Raw genomic sequence first — 14,441 nt, forward strand, 5'->3', positions numbered from 1 at the left:
TTTCTCGATCAGATCATAAATGATCGCTAACAGTGCTCGCTCACCATCAAGAGAGATACGGTACTGGGGAATACGTGGCAATCGCACATTAGATTTCAACTGAACAACATAAGGGGAGATGTCAAGCAGGCCCACGTCATTTGGACCCGTTGCCCACAAAGACGCAGGAAGAGAACTCAATTCCGGTGGAAGCTTATCGAGAGACAAATACATAGGAGAGACAACCCTCTCTCCTAACGTAAGCTTTACACCCGCGGGAGAACAATACAAAGTTGCATACAAACGTTTAAGCAAATCCAGGCCCAAAAGATTTTCACCACAGCCAGTAGTCAAGATTAACGGAGCTTGAAGCTCACGTGGCCCAATCATAAGGGGCAAAGGGCGTGAAACTGGATTGCTAACAGGGGCGCCAGAGAATCCAACGGAAACATTTGTTAAGCCAGACAAAGGTGCGCCAGGGAGTTTCGAATGCATGATAGAACTTTTCGCTGCACCAGTGTCCAACAGAAAAGGCTCAACGACGCCCGATGTAGCAACTGCGACGTAAGGCCCTCTCTGATCAACCGGAACTGATACCACTCCCTCTCCTTGTCTTTGGCTGTCCTAGTAATTACTGTCGTCAGTTCCCTGATCGACGTAATAATCGTCTACATTGTACTGCGCAGATCGTCCTTGCGATGATCCACGTTGATCGAAACAATTATCGGAATTCGATGAGTTATCTGAACGATCGTTCTGAGCACCACGACCTCTACCACGTGGTGCCTGCTGCGAACCACCACGACCTCCTCTAGATGAGTTACCACTATTACGTTCGTTTAGAACAGGACAATTGAATTTAATGTGACCCTCTTGTCTACAATAAGCACATTGATTGTACCCTAACGAGGATCTTTGGGAAGAGGAGTCATTACGAGTTTGGGATCGGTTCGATTGCGGCTGCGATCTATTTTGTTGCGAATTATTCTGATTCGAAAGTGGAGGATACGCTTGCTGAAGCAGCACTTTAGTTTTTAGCTCTTTCGTCTTTTTATCAGCATGGTCGCTCTCCTCTTTCTCTCAATTCTCATAATATTGTGCCGTAGCCAATATCTGAGCTGAGGTAGAAACGGCCCATGCACTTTCCGAATTCTTTAATTTATTACTCAAATCGGGCAGTAAGTTAGAAACAAATTTATCCACAAACAATCGTTGACCACCCTCAGTGCTCATATCCTGGCCACTATGGTCGATGAATGCTTCCTCGAACCTCGTAAAGAAGTCGGAAACACTCTCGTCCTTCTTTTGCTTACAAGCTGACAATTTGTCCCAGTTCACCCTCATAGCTGGCATAAGAGTTTTCATTAATGCTATAATTCTTTGAGGAAGATCAACAATCAGCTGGTCAGGTTTAGCAGCAGCCGTTTGTCCGGCATCTGCCGCTACAATGGCAGCCCAAGCACCACCTAATTCATTCGGATGGTTTTCATGGCGAATCTTAGCCCATACCGGTTGCGGTACGACATTGCCGAACAACATATCGATATCGGCAAGATTCATTACCGTAGCATCTACGAGCTGCGATAATTCTTTGTAATACCCTGTAGGATTTTTGCGTGGGTCAGGCAAAGATTGCTTCACCTGTAATACTTCCGAGCGTTTCCATGGGAGATGTATCCATATTCTCTGGAAATGCCCCACTGTCGTCGGAGGAGCGGCATTAGGATTAGGTGGTATCCAAACCGGTTGAACTTCTCGCATAGGAAATTGACCAGACTCGTCTGGCTGTTTTTCAATATCCTCAACAAACAATGCATGAGGTATCGGAGTGGGACGAAAAGATAGCAACCGCTCAACAGCGCGTCGAACGGTGGTATCCACTATCAGCCCATTCGAGAACTGAAGCTGGAGATCAGACAGGGCGGTCAGCACCTCGTCAGGCGCATCGGCCGATATTTGATCACGAAGGAACTTACACATTTCATCGAACACATATCTCTGGGTTGGTATATTGAATTGACAAAATGTTTCGAGTACAACACGGGGTGGACTTCTAAGAGGGTTTACCATCCAACCCATCGCCATATTATATAGCGCAACGCGTTCTCTGTTACCAGGAAGCTGACTACGTCTCTGAGGACCATCGGAACCAGCGGACCCATGTACAGGTCCGAGCGAATGAAAGAAGCTAGCCGCAAGAGGAGTAGTACGAGAACGAGTAGAGGGAGAAGTATAGGACACAGGACTAACAAGTGAAGGAGTAGAAACAGCAGCAACAGCAGGAGTTAACAAAACAGGAGCAGTAGCGGGAGCAGGAGTATGTGGAAGCGGAGGAGCAGTAGGGATAGCGACAGGCAAAGGAGCAGGAACAGTCGGAAGAGCGGGTGCAGGTTGAGGAACAGGCGGAGGAAGAATAGGCGGGAGAATAGGTACGGCAGGGACCACAGGAGCTGTGGTACCCTGTACGTACGGAGGTGGCGACTTCATAAGATAGGACATTAAAGAATCCTCAACTGCCTCTTCCTTCTTTTCCGACTCCGTAGGCAAAGCGGGATAACATTTATCTATAGTCATGCGCTGTAGTCTGTCAAACACTTCCTTATCCTTAACCTCTTTGTCGCGCTGAAATTGCTCTGCTTTCTTCACTATGGTAGCAACATTATCTCGCTGATTACGTTTAGTCTGTCTGATTTCTTTCTGTCGGGCTTCTTTACGCCACAACCGAAAGGCATCAAACATGGCCGGCCTTGACTTTCTTTCGAACAATTTAATCTCTAAATTATCTAAGATCGGGGCCTCGAAGCTACCATGAGGTGGCCAACGAAGGTCACCGTCCTTCTTCGTGTATTTGATCCAGTAATCATTAAAAGTAATCGGGCCTAGCCCATGTTTACTGTACAGTTCATAAGTGGGAGTTCCAACCGGAGGTATCGGACACGAGTCCTCCAGTCGGGAATCCGTACCACAGGGTCTGAAACAACTAAACAAAGTACTACGACCAGGCATCTTGCACACTAGCCGAGTTTCACAAACTTCAAGGGTTACGGGATTTACCAAGTCCCAGCAAAGAACAAAACCCTCGGTTTTTGGCGGCTGCAGTCGTCAAACAACACAACAAAGTACCAAGAACTACAAATGCAATGGAACCATGCAACCACTAAGTAACCACAACCAAGAACTCTGGGAGCGACCCACAAATACTTAACTCAAAGATCGATGGCGTCTCCAGGAAGGCCCGTCAATCGTCTCGCTCTACCAAGGTCTACGCCAGGCGCCAAAACAGGTCTACAGTCAGGGCAGCAGTCCGTCGCAGCCGTCAGGAGGCGGGAATCTTCGCGGGAAAAGTCTTCGGGCCACTTGTTTCGACAACAGGATCGATGAAGCGGAGTGCACCTTCCCTCGGAGATTTCACACGAAGTTCCTCACGATCGTCGGGCTTGGACCGGTACCACTGATGCAGCCCCACGTAGGGCGCCAACTGAAGGACTGGGTTATTTAGATCCCAGCGGTGCCAGGGCACAACACCTGAAACCTTTGTGGGTAACCTGCTCTGGCGTACGAATCACAGAGACACGGGACACTTCCTTCGACGTCAAAGATTCAAGGTTTATTTGCTGCAGGGCACACAGAAATCACGACAAGTACAACTCGTGCAACTTGGGGAGACTGCTTCAAATTGGTTCTGTGGATCGCTCCTTTTATACAGTTTTTACCCATAGGACAACATGGTACACAAAGGTTTACAACCCGGTTCCCACCATTATCCCCCAGAGGGGTCGCTTTAGTCACTTTGATACACATAAGGTCCGGAACATAAGTGCGGAAACATTTGGCGGTTCCCAACTGTAAAAACCCATCTTCCCAACATTAGTGCATTCCAATCGGCAGTAAAACAGATCGAAATAGGAACAAAGACAGGTGCAGAGGAAGACGGAGACAGTGGGGAGATCGGAAAGGGTGTAAAAGGGAAGGTATCGGGAAACACGAGATACAGGCATCAAAGGGACGTGCCTAATGAGATGCACGGCTGAGACAATAAACCGGCACGGCGAGATGAGCCTCGAGCGGGGCCATCTGCCTTACAGTATCATCCCCCTCGTCATAAAGACACTTACAAAGAACATGTGTCTTCCGCAAATATCTTGGGAGTCCCAGGGTCGTGAAGCGGACAGCGTCCGTTCGCTGGCTACTTGAGGGCAAGAGACAAAATGGATGCCGTATCTAAGATGGAGCCCGTGGGTACAGATGAAAAACCCACATAACAAACGAACGGTTTAAGTTAGCACAGCGAAACTGCGCACACTTACTAAACTCGTCATTTGCGGTTCATAGATACCAGACTCGACCATATTCGTGCGAGTCGAAAACACCACTTACAATTGTCACGGAACCTCAGATATCTCAAGCTGGTAAAAAGAGGCTTGGGCTAATTTTAGTTGGGTCTTATAGGTCCTAAGAGTAGCCCTGTATTCCGCTTTATCCTCTAGGGTGAAGTTCTTTCTCCACTTCCTCTCTAGCCTCTTACAGTTCCGTTTAAGACATTTCAATTCTGCAGTATACCAGTGCATTTTATTGGAGGCTCCACGGTGCACTATTTTGCGTTTAGGGAGAGTGAGATCAAGAGAGGACTCTAGCCACCTATTAAAGGAACTGTAAGCTTCAATCGGATTATCCTCCTTAATTAACCTGGTTCTCTGGCTCTAGAGCAGCTCTGCTGACCTAGTTCTTAGGATATAGAGCAGCTATGCTGATCTGGTTCTCTGGCTCTACACAGCTTTGCTGACCTGGTTCTCTGGCTCTAAAGCAGCTCTGTTAAACCCAGTTATATGGCTCTAAAGCAGTTCTGCTGACATGGTTCTCTCCCTCTAAAGCAGCTCTACTGAACTGGTTTCTCTGCCTCTACAGCAGCTCTGCTGACCTGGTTCTCTGGCTCTAGAGCAGCTCTGCTGACATAGTTCTTACACTCTAGAGCTGCTCTGCTGACCTGGTTCTCTGGCTCTAAACACCTCTACTAACCTGGTTCTATGGCTCTAAAGCAGCTCTGCTGACTTGGTTCTCTGGCTCTAGAGCAGATCTGCTGACCTGGTTCTCTGGCTCTAAATGAATGAATGAATGAAAATATACTTGGTATAGCGCATGGCTACCATAAGGCATCCCAGCGCTTTGACCCAGGTAACATCACCATCACTCATCGGAAAAGAAAGGTTTTTAGTTGTTTCGGAACATGAAATGGTTTGGTAGGAGTCGGATGCTCTCAGGAAGATGATTCCAGAATTTGGCCGCTTGCAAGGAAAACCGCTGACCCCCCGTACGGGATTTTTTGATCCTAGGGACTGTCAGAAGATTGAGTTCACTAGACCTAAGGGTTCTGGAGGGTCGGTATGGGCAGAAGAGAGGGCGAAGAATATCTGGACCGTTGTTTGTGATAGATTTGTGGACCATACACATGGCCTTAAAACCTATCCTCTCCTGAATCGGTAGCCAGTGAAGAGCACGCAGAGCAGGCTTAACCGAGCTGTGTCTAGGGACTTTGACCAGAAGTCGAGCAGCGCAGTTCTGGACTGACTGCAGAATTTTGATAGTGCCTATCGGGGCACCAAGATAGAGTGCATTGGAGTAATCCAATCTGGAGATGATCAAAGACTGGACCAGGAGCCGTCTGGAATCGGAAGGAAGGAGGTTGAGAACCTTCCTTAATGTCCTAATCAGGCCAAAGCATCTTGCAGCTACCTTCTTTGCCTGCACTTGAAAGCCGAGAGAGGGGTCAAGCCAGACTCCCAAACTCTTGATTTGTTTCTTTGGTGTCAGAGGGGGACCCAGGCAACTCGGCCACCGTGGATTAAGGTTCAGAGGAGCCTTGTAACCCATGATCATGATCTCGGTTTTAGTCCCATTTAGTTTCAAAAATGAGGCTTCCATCCATTCACAGACCTTAGTGAGACAGGGGGACAGATTGTTTGGTCCAGAGGTCCCGTCTTCAGACCTAGTGAGTGAGACCACCAACTGGGTGTCATCGGCGTAGGTGACCAGTTTTATTCCCCAGGGAAGCACCACCTCGGCCAAGGGCCTCATATAGATATTAAATAAGGTGGGGCTTAATGAGGATCCCTTGGGAACACCGTAGTGAAGGGGGAACTGTCTTGAAGTATACTCCCCTTCAAAGACAGAGAATGTTCTTTCTGCTAGGAAAGATTGAAGCCATTTAAGGGCAACACCGGAAATGCCAGCCTCGCCGAGGCGGCTGATCAACAGGGAGTGGTTGACCGTATCGAAGGCTGCGCTGAGGTCCAAAAGGACCACCGCAGCGCAGCCTCCGGCATCTATAATCTTTTTCGCTTCCTCCACTACCACCACCAGGGCGGTCTCAGTGCCCTGTTTTGTTCTGAAGCCAGTTTGAGTAGTATGAAGTACTGCCTTGTTCTCAATAAAGGCGGATAAAGCAAGATTTTCATGCTTTTCTGTGATTTTACTCATCCCTGGCAACAGGGAGATAGAGCGGTAGTTCGACCAGTCCTCAGGGTCGAGATTGGCTTTTTTCAAAAGAGCTTTGACTTTGGCCTGTTTCCACAGTGGGGGAACCACTCCAGTGGAAAGGGAGGAGTTGATTACGTCCTTTATAATCGGTACTACCATCTCAGAGACTTCTTTTAGGGCAGAGAGCGGGGCAATGTCCGCAGGAGAGCCTGATTTCAGATTCTGCAGAAGTTTTTCTACTGTGGAATGATCTATCAAGGGCAGAACATCCAGAGTAGGTGAAGAGACCAATCTAGTAGTGAGCTCAATGGAGTATCCAAGATCATTTGTAGCTTCCTTCACACAGAAGGAGGAGTAAAAAAACTGGCTAACTCCTCGCACCGTTTTAGGGGATCGGCCACTTCATTCAGGGGACTAGGCGGAGTTACCAGAGACTTGAAGATTTTGTACATTTCCCTAGGGGAGTTAGAGGCTTTAGATATCTCAAGCTGGTAAAAAGAGGCTTGGGCTAATTTTAGTTGGGTCTTATAGGTCCTAAGAGTAGCCCTGTATTCCGCTTTATCCTCTAGGGTGAAGTTCTTTCTCCACTTCCTCTCTAGCCTCTTACAGTTCCGTTTAAGACATTTCAATTCTGCAGTATACCAGTGCATTTTATTGGAGGCTCCACAGTGCACTATTTTGCGTTAGGGAGAGTGAGATCAAGAGAGGACTCTAGCCACTTATTAAAGGAACTGTAAGCTTCAATCGGATTATCCTCCTTAATTAACGGAATGGGGTCTTTTAAAAAAGTTGCCAACTTCGACACAGGCAGTTTTGACCAAGTCCGACCAGTCTTGGTTATAGTTGTAGAAGGCTGCACAGCATCCGTGGGCGTCCATGCAAATGATAGTAGTGCGTGATCTGACCATGGAATAGGTAGCGACTCCTTCCACTGCATGTCAGTGAGATTGGTGTAAAAATGGTCAATCAAATGGCCAGCAGAGTGAGTGGCTCCCTCCACAATTTGTTTCAATGCTAAAGTCCCCATTTCCTCCAAAACATTTTGCGGAATCAGTGCTTCAGGGTCATCAATATGAATATTAAAATCCCCGATAATGGAGAAATTTGAAGAGGTACTGCTAGGGTGAGAAATTTTTTCAAGGAGGGCATTACAAAAGCTATTGCAAGAGCCTGGTGGACGATAAAGTAGGATGCCCGAAAGTGTACAGGTAGGGGAGAAGGAAATAGCGAACTCCAGACTTTCGCAGTCTGACAGCGGGTTATCCACAGTGCGACACTTAAGAAAGTCCTTACAGATAATAGCTATGCCTTCGCCCCTGCCCTTGGGACGATCAAGCCTACTTATCACATAACGATGGGGCAGGGCCCTAACAATATCCAGACCTGAGACCTCTGAGAGCCAAGTCTCAGTCAGAAACAGGACATCAGGACTAAATTCCTCTAATAGCAGGTGGATTACGACGCTATGTTTAGGAAGGGAACGGCAGTTCAGGAGCATTAAGGAGTATGTACTCGAAGTGCATGTGGAAGATGAGTGGGAACCCTCCTGATTATTTTCACAGTGTGGGCAGGGGATCAAAGGAGGGATGAATGGGGTTATGAGTGGACAGGACAAACCCCTGCCAGCACTAAGTGACAGCAGTTGATCTCTACCGTATACCAGGTCATCTTCTCTCCTGAAGTCAGTCTCTCTGGCCCCTGGTCCCGTCCTGTCACGGACGGGCACAGACGGGCTTTCCTTAGGCGCTCCTTCGGCGCGGGACCGGCGCCTCCGCTGCTCGCGTCCGCTGCGCGGAGGAGTAGCTATCTTAATTTATACAAGTCCGCCTACCTCCTTCCCAACCCTACAACGCTGACCTGCCTCACCTAAAGCAGCTCTGCTGACCTGGTTCCCTCCCTCTAAATCAGCTCTGCTGGCCTGGTTCTCTGCCTCTAGAGCAGCTCTGCTGACCTGGTTCTATGGCTCTACAGCAGCTCTGCTGACCTGGTTTTCTGGCTCTAGAGCAGTTCTGCTGACCTGATTCTCTGGCTCTAAAGCAGCTCTGCTGACCAGGTTCTCTGGGTCTAAATCAGCTCTGCTGGCCTGGTTCTCTGGCTCTCAAGCAGCTCTGCTGACCTGGTTCTCTCCCTCTAAAGCAGCTCTGCTGAACTAGTTCTGTGGCTCCAAAGCAGCACTGCTGGCCCGGTTCTACAGCTCAAAAGCAGGTCTGCTGACCTGTATCTCTGGCTCTAGAGAAGCCCTGCTGACCTGGTCCCTTGGCTCTACAGTAGCTTTGCTGACCTGGTTGCCTCCCTCTAAAGCAGCTCTGCTGACCTGGTTCTCTCGCTCTAAAGCATCTCAACTGACCTGGTTTCTCTAGCTCTACAGCAGTTCTGCTGGCCTGGTTCCATGGCTCTATAGCAGCTCTGCTGACCTGGTTATCTGGCTCTACAACAGCTCTGCTGACCTGGTTCTCTGGCTCTAAAGCATCTCTACTGACCCGGTTCCATGGCTCTAAAGCTGCTCTGCTGACCTTGATCTCTGGCTCTAGAGCAGCTCTGCTGACCTGGTCCCTTGGCTCTAAAGCAGCTCTGCTGACCTGGTTCTCTCCCTTTAAAGCAGCTCTGCTGACCTGGTTCTCTCACTCTAAAGCAGCTCTAATGACCTGGTTTCCCTGGCCCTAAAGCAGCCCTGCTGACCTGGTTCTCTGGCTCTAGAGCAGCTCTGCTGACCTGGATCTCTGGCTCTAAAGCAGCTCTGCTGACCTGGTCCCTTGGTTCTAAAGCAGCTCTGCTGACCTGGTTCTCTCCCTTTAATGCAGCTCTGCTGTCCTGGTTCTCTCACTCTAAAGCAGCTCTAATGACCTGGTTTCCCTGGCCCTAAAGCAGCCCTGCTGACCTGGTTCTCTGGCTCTAGAGCAGCTCTGCTGACCTGGTTCTTAGGCTCTAGAGCAGCTCTGCTGACCTGGTTCTCTGGCTCTAAAGCAGCTCTGCTGACCTGGTTCTCTCCCTCTAAATCAGCTCTGCTGACCTGGTTCTCTCCCTCTAAATCAGCTCTGCTGACCTGGTTCTCTCCCTCTAAATCAGCTCTGCTGACCTGTTCTCTGCATCTAGAGCAGCTCTGCTGACCTGGTTCTATGGCTCTAAAGCAGCTCTGCTGACCTGGTTCTCTCCCTTTAAAGCAGCTCTGCTGACCTGGTTCTCTTGCTCTAAAGCAGCTCTAATGGCCTGGTTTCCCTGGCCCTACAGCAGCCCTGCTGACCTGGTTCTCTGGCTCTAGAGCAGCTCTGCTGACCTGGTTCTCTGGCTCTAGAGTAACTTTGATGGCCTGGTTCTCTGTCCCTAAAACAGCTCTGCTGACCTGGTTCTCTCCCTCTAAATCAGCTCTGCTGACCTGTTCTCTGCATCTAGAGCAGCTCTGCTGACCTGGTTCTATGGCTCTAAAGCAGCTCTGCTGACATGGTTGTCTCCCTCTAAAGAGCTCTGCTGACCTGGTTCTCTGGCTCTAAAGCAGTTCTGCTGACATGGTTCTCTCCCTCTAAAGCAGCTCTGCTGACCTGATTTCTCTGGCTCTACAGCAGCTCTGCTGACCTGGTTCTCAGCCTCGAGAGCAGCTCTGCTGACCTGGGTCCCTTGCTCTGGAGCAGCTCTGCTGACCTGGGTCTCTGATTCTTGAGCAGCTATGTTGACCTGATTTTTAGGCTCTAGAGCAGTTCTGCTGACCTGGTTCCATGGCTCTAAAGCTGCTATGCTGACCTGGATATCTGGCTCTAGAGCAGCTCTGCTGACCTGGTCCCTTGGCTCTAAAGCAGCTCTGCTGACCTGGTTCTCTCCCTATAAAGCAGCTCTGCTGACCTGGTTCTCTCACTCTAACGCAGCTCTAATGACCTGGTTTCCCTGGCCCTAAAGCAGCCCTGCTGACCTGGTTCTTAGGCTCTAGAGCAGCTCTGCTGACCTGGTTCTCTGGCTCTAAAGCAGCTCTGCTGACCCGGTTCTCTCCCTCTAAATCAGCTCTGCTGACCTGGTTCTCTCCCTCTAAATCAGCTCTGCTGACCTGTTCTCTGCATCTAGAGCAGCTCTGCTGACCTGGTTCTATGGCTCTAAAGGAGCTCTGCTGACCTGGTTCTCTCCCTTTAAAGCAGCTCTGCTGACCTGGTTCTCTTGCTCTAAAGCAGCTCTAATGGCCTGGTTTCCCTGGCCCTACAGCAGCCCTGCTGACCTGGTTCTCTGGCTCTAGAGCAGCTCTGCTGACCTGGTTCTCTGGCTCTAGAGTAACTTTGATTACCTGGTTCTCTGTCCCAAAACAGCTCTGCTGACCTGGTTCTCTCCCTCTAAATCAGCTCTGCTGACCTGTTCTCTGCATCTAGAGCAGCTCTGCTGACCTGGTTCTATGGCTCTAAAGCAGCTCTGCTGACCTGGTTGTCTCCCTCTAAAGAGCTCTGCTGACCTGGTTCTCTGGCTCTAAAGCAGTTCTGCTGACATGGTTCTCTCCCTCTAAAGCATCTCTGCTGACCTGATTTCCCTGGCTCTACAGCAGCTCTGCTGACCTGGTTCTCAGCCTCTAGAGCAGCTCTGCTGACCTGGGTCCCTTGCTCTGGAGCAGCTCTGCTGACCTGGGTCTCTGATTCTAGAGCAGCTATGTTGACCTGATTTTTAGGCTCTAGAGCAGCTCTGCTGACCTGGTTCTCTGCCTCTACAACAGCTCTGCTACCTGGTTCTCTGGTTCTACAGCAGCCCTGCTGACCTGGGTCTCTGGCTCTACAACGGCTCTGCTGGCCTAGTTCTATGGCTCTAAAGCAGCTCTGTCCACTCCTACAATCATCCTGACAGAAGCATGTCCTTATCTAATCACTCTGCTGAAACATAAGTGCTTATAAACATATCCTGCTGTCAACTACTAGCTCTCTAAGAACCCAGTCACTTTCTATGCACTTGCATAGTAACTCAGGTAGTGAGACAAGCAGTGGTACAGTCAAATGTGCACAATATATGCAGTCCCTTAACCTCTTGCTGACTAAAGAGTCAGTCCTGCAAAAGTCCAGGTAAAAGTCATGTGTGTCCGGAATCACACTGTGAGTTTGTGTCCACTCCTACAATCATCCTGACAGAAGTATGTCCTAATCTAATCCCTCTTCTGAAACATAAGTCATTATAAACGTATCCTGCTGTCAACTACTGGCACTCTAGGAACCTATTCACTGTCTATGCACTTGCAGAATGACTCAGACATTGAGGCAAGCAGTGGTACAGTCAAATGTGCACAATATATGTGGTCCCTTAACTCTTTGCAGAATACTGAGTCAGTCATGTAAAAGTCCAGGTAATAGTCATGCTTGTCTGGAATCACACTGTGAGTCTGTGTCCACTCCTACAATCATCCTGACAGAAGCATGTCCTTATCCAATTACTCTGCTGAAACATAAGCGCTTATAAACGTATCCTGCTGCCAATTACTAGCACTCTAGGAGCCCAGTCAGTGTCTATGCACTTGCAGAATGATTCAGGCATTGAGACAAGCAGTTGCAGATTCAAATGTGCACAATATATGCGGTCCCTTAACCCCTTGCAGACTACTGAGTTAGTCCCGCAAAAGTCCAGGTAATAATCATGCTTGTCTGGAATCACACTGTGAGTCTGTGTCCACTCCTACAATCATTCTGACAGAAGTATGTCCTTTTCTAATTACTCTGCTGAAACATGAGTCCTTATAAACTTATCCTGCTATCAACTAGAATCAATCTAGGAACCTATTCATTGTCTATGCACTTGCTGAGTGAATCAGGCATTGAGACAAGCAGTGTTACAGTCAAATGTGCACAACATATGTGGTCCCTTAAAAACTTGCAGACTACTGAGTCAGTCCTGCAGAAGTCCAGGTAATAGTCATGCCTGTCTGGATTCGCACTGTGCGTCTGTGTCTACTCCTACAATCATCCTGACAGAAGCATGTCCTTATCCAATTACTCTGCTGAAACATAAGCGCTTATAAAAGTATGCTGCTGTCAACTACTAGCACTCTAGGAACCAAGTCACTGTCTATGCACTTGCAGTTGAACTCAGGCATTGAAAAAAGCAGTGGTATGTCAAATGTGCACAATGTATGCGGTCCCTTAACCCCTTGCAGACTACTGAGTCAGTCCTCCAAAAGTCCAGGTAATAGTCATGCTTGTATGGAATCACACTGTGAGTCTGTGCCCACTCCTCCAATCATCCTGACAGAAGCATGTCCTTATCTAATCACTCTGCTGAAACATAAGTGCTTATAAACTTATCCTGCAGTCAACTACTACCACTCTAGGAACCCAGTCACTGTCTATGCACTTGTAGAATGACTCAGGCATTGAGACAATACCTAAGCCCTTATAAATTAACTGAGCACTCTGTTTGCAGCACTGTCATCATTCTTGATGCATTAAAACTGAGGACAGTGACCTCAGTGAAGGGTTTAAAAAGATTTAACAATGTGCATGGCGAAATGTCTGACAGACCGGTCCTAAAAGCTTACTCAGCAATGGTTCCAAGTCAATTCTTGTATGGGGCAGAAGTCCTTTACTTGAGCGGTGAAAATCGATGGGACTTGGAAGAGGGAAATAGCTTGAAAAATATATTCTCTCTGCCTAAATCGTCAATGGTACAGGCAGCAAGGCTAGAACTGGGAATTACCCCATGGAGTATAACAGCTTGCATGTCACTACTACGCTTTTGGCAACGCTTGGGATGGGTGAAGAGCACAAAATCTCACAATGGTGTAGGAATGAAATTGTAAATAGTGATCTAAATTGGGCAACAGAGAACAGAGATATTGTCATCAAAGCGTGCAATATGTTAAAGCTTAAGCTGTGCCCCCAGTACCTTCAACTCAAGACAGATAAGAGGGAATTTAGGATCATGAGAAAAGAAATATCTTGAGTAGAGAGCCAAGATTACTTCTTGAGGAAAAGCTCAGTTCTCCATATGGCCACAGCGTGGCAGAAGGAATTACACTTCCCTTATTGACAGTCTACCTAGTTGCCCATTAAGGAGAGAGGTGTTAAAGCTAAGAATTAGAGTAAACCCATGTCACGCGAACAAAGGGGTAAAAAGTTCCATGATAGATGAAAAAAGGAAATTGCACTTGCACCGTAGGAACAAAATGTGATGCCATACATATTTTATTAGAGTGTCAGAAATTTTTAGAAATTCGTAGAGATTTTTTGTGCCAGATTTTTAAAAAGTATGATATTAAAATAGAATGCAAGCAGTAAACCTTTCAGTGGAAATGATTAATTTAAACATAGCTTGTGCCATGGGAAAATATATAAAAAAGTTAAAGAGGCCCTTAAATGCATTGAGAATTGAGATGATCAGGTGTATAGGAACAAGGAGAATAAGTCATAAAAGGGTAGAAACCATTTGAATAGAAACACACTACCTTCAGTAGATCAAAATGAATTTGTGAATTTTAGAAATTGATTTTAAAACTGTATATATCTATTTTATTTAAGCCATTGTTAAAAATTGTATACTTTTATGGTTGTAAAAAAACGAATACAATTTTATTGAACTGAACTAGTTACTAGTGATGTTCTTATAGAATGACCTAGGCACCAACAACAGTACACGTACAATATTCTGTGCACAATCCCTACAAACCTCTAAGCTGGTAGATACTATTAGTACACTCCACTAAATACTAAAGTAGTACTCATGCAGCCTAGGATACCTCCTATCAGTCTCATGCAGTTTGTCAATTAGCCATCCAGCACTACGTTCTTATTGTATTACTCTGCCAATACCTAAGCACTTATGGTGTAAAATTACAAGCCCCCTGTGCCACCAGTACATCACTTTTTGTAACGTTGTGATGGCGCTGGGGACTCTTCCATATTTATAAGGAGAGAAAAAGCCACCCTGCGTGGCATTTCCTCTCCTTGAAAATACAACCCATTCAAACGCAGCACTTTGCGTTGAAGGGGCGTTCCATGGGTGTTGCTGTGTCTGTTCCCACACAACTCCCATGGAATAACACA

The sequence above is a fragment of the Lissotriton vulgaris genome, chromosome 4_1, assembly GCF_964263255.1.
Source record: "Lissotriton vulgaris chromosome 4_1, aLisVul1.2, whole genome shotgun sequence".
In the NCBI taxonomy this organism is placed as follows: Eukaryota; Metazoa; Chordata; class Amphibia; order Caudata; family Salamandridae; genus Lissotriton; species Lissotriton vulgaris.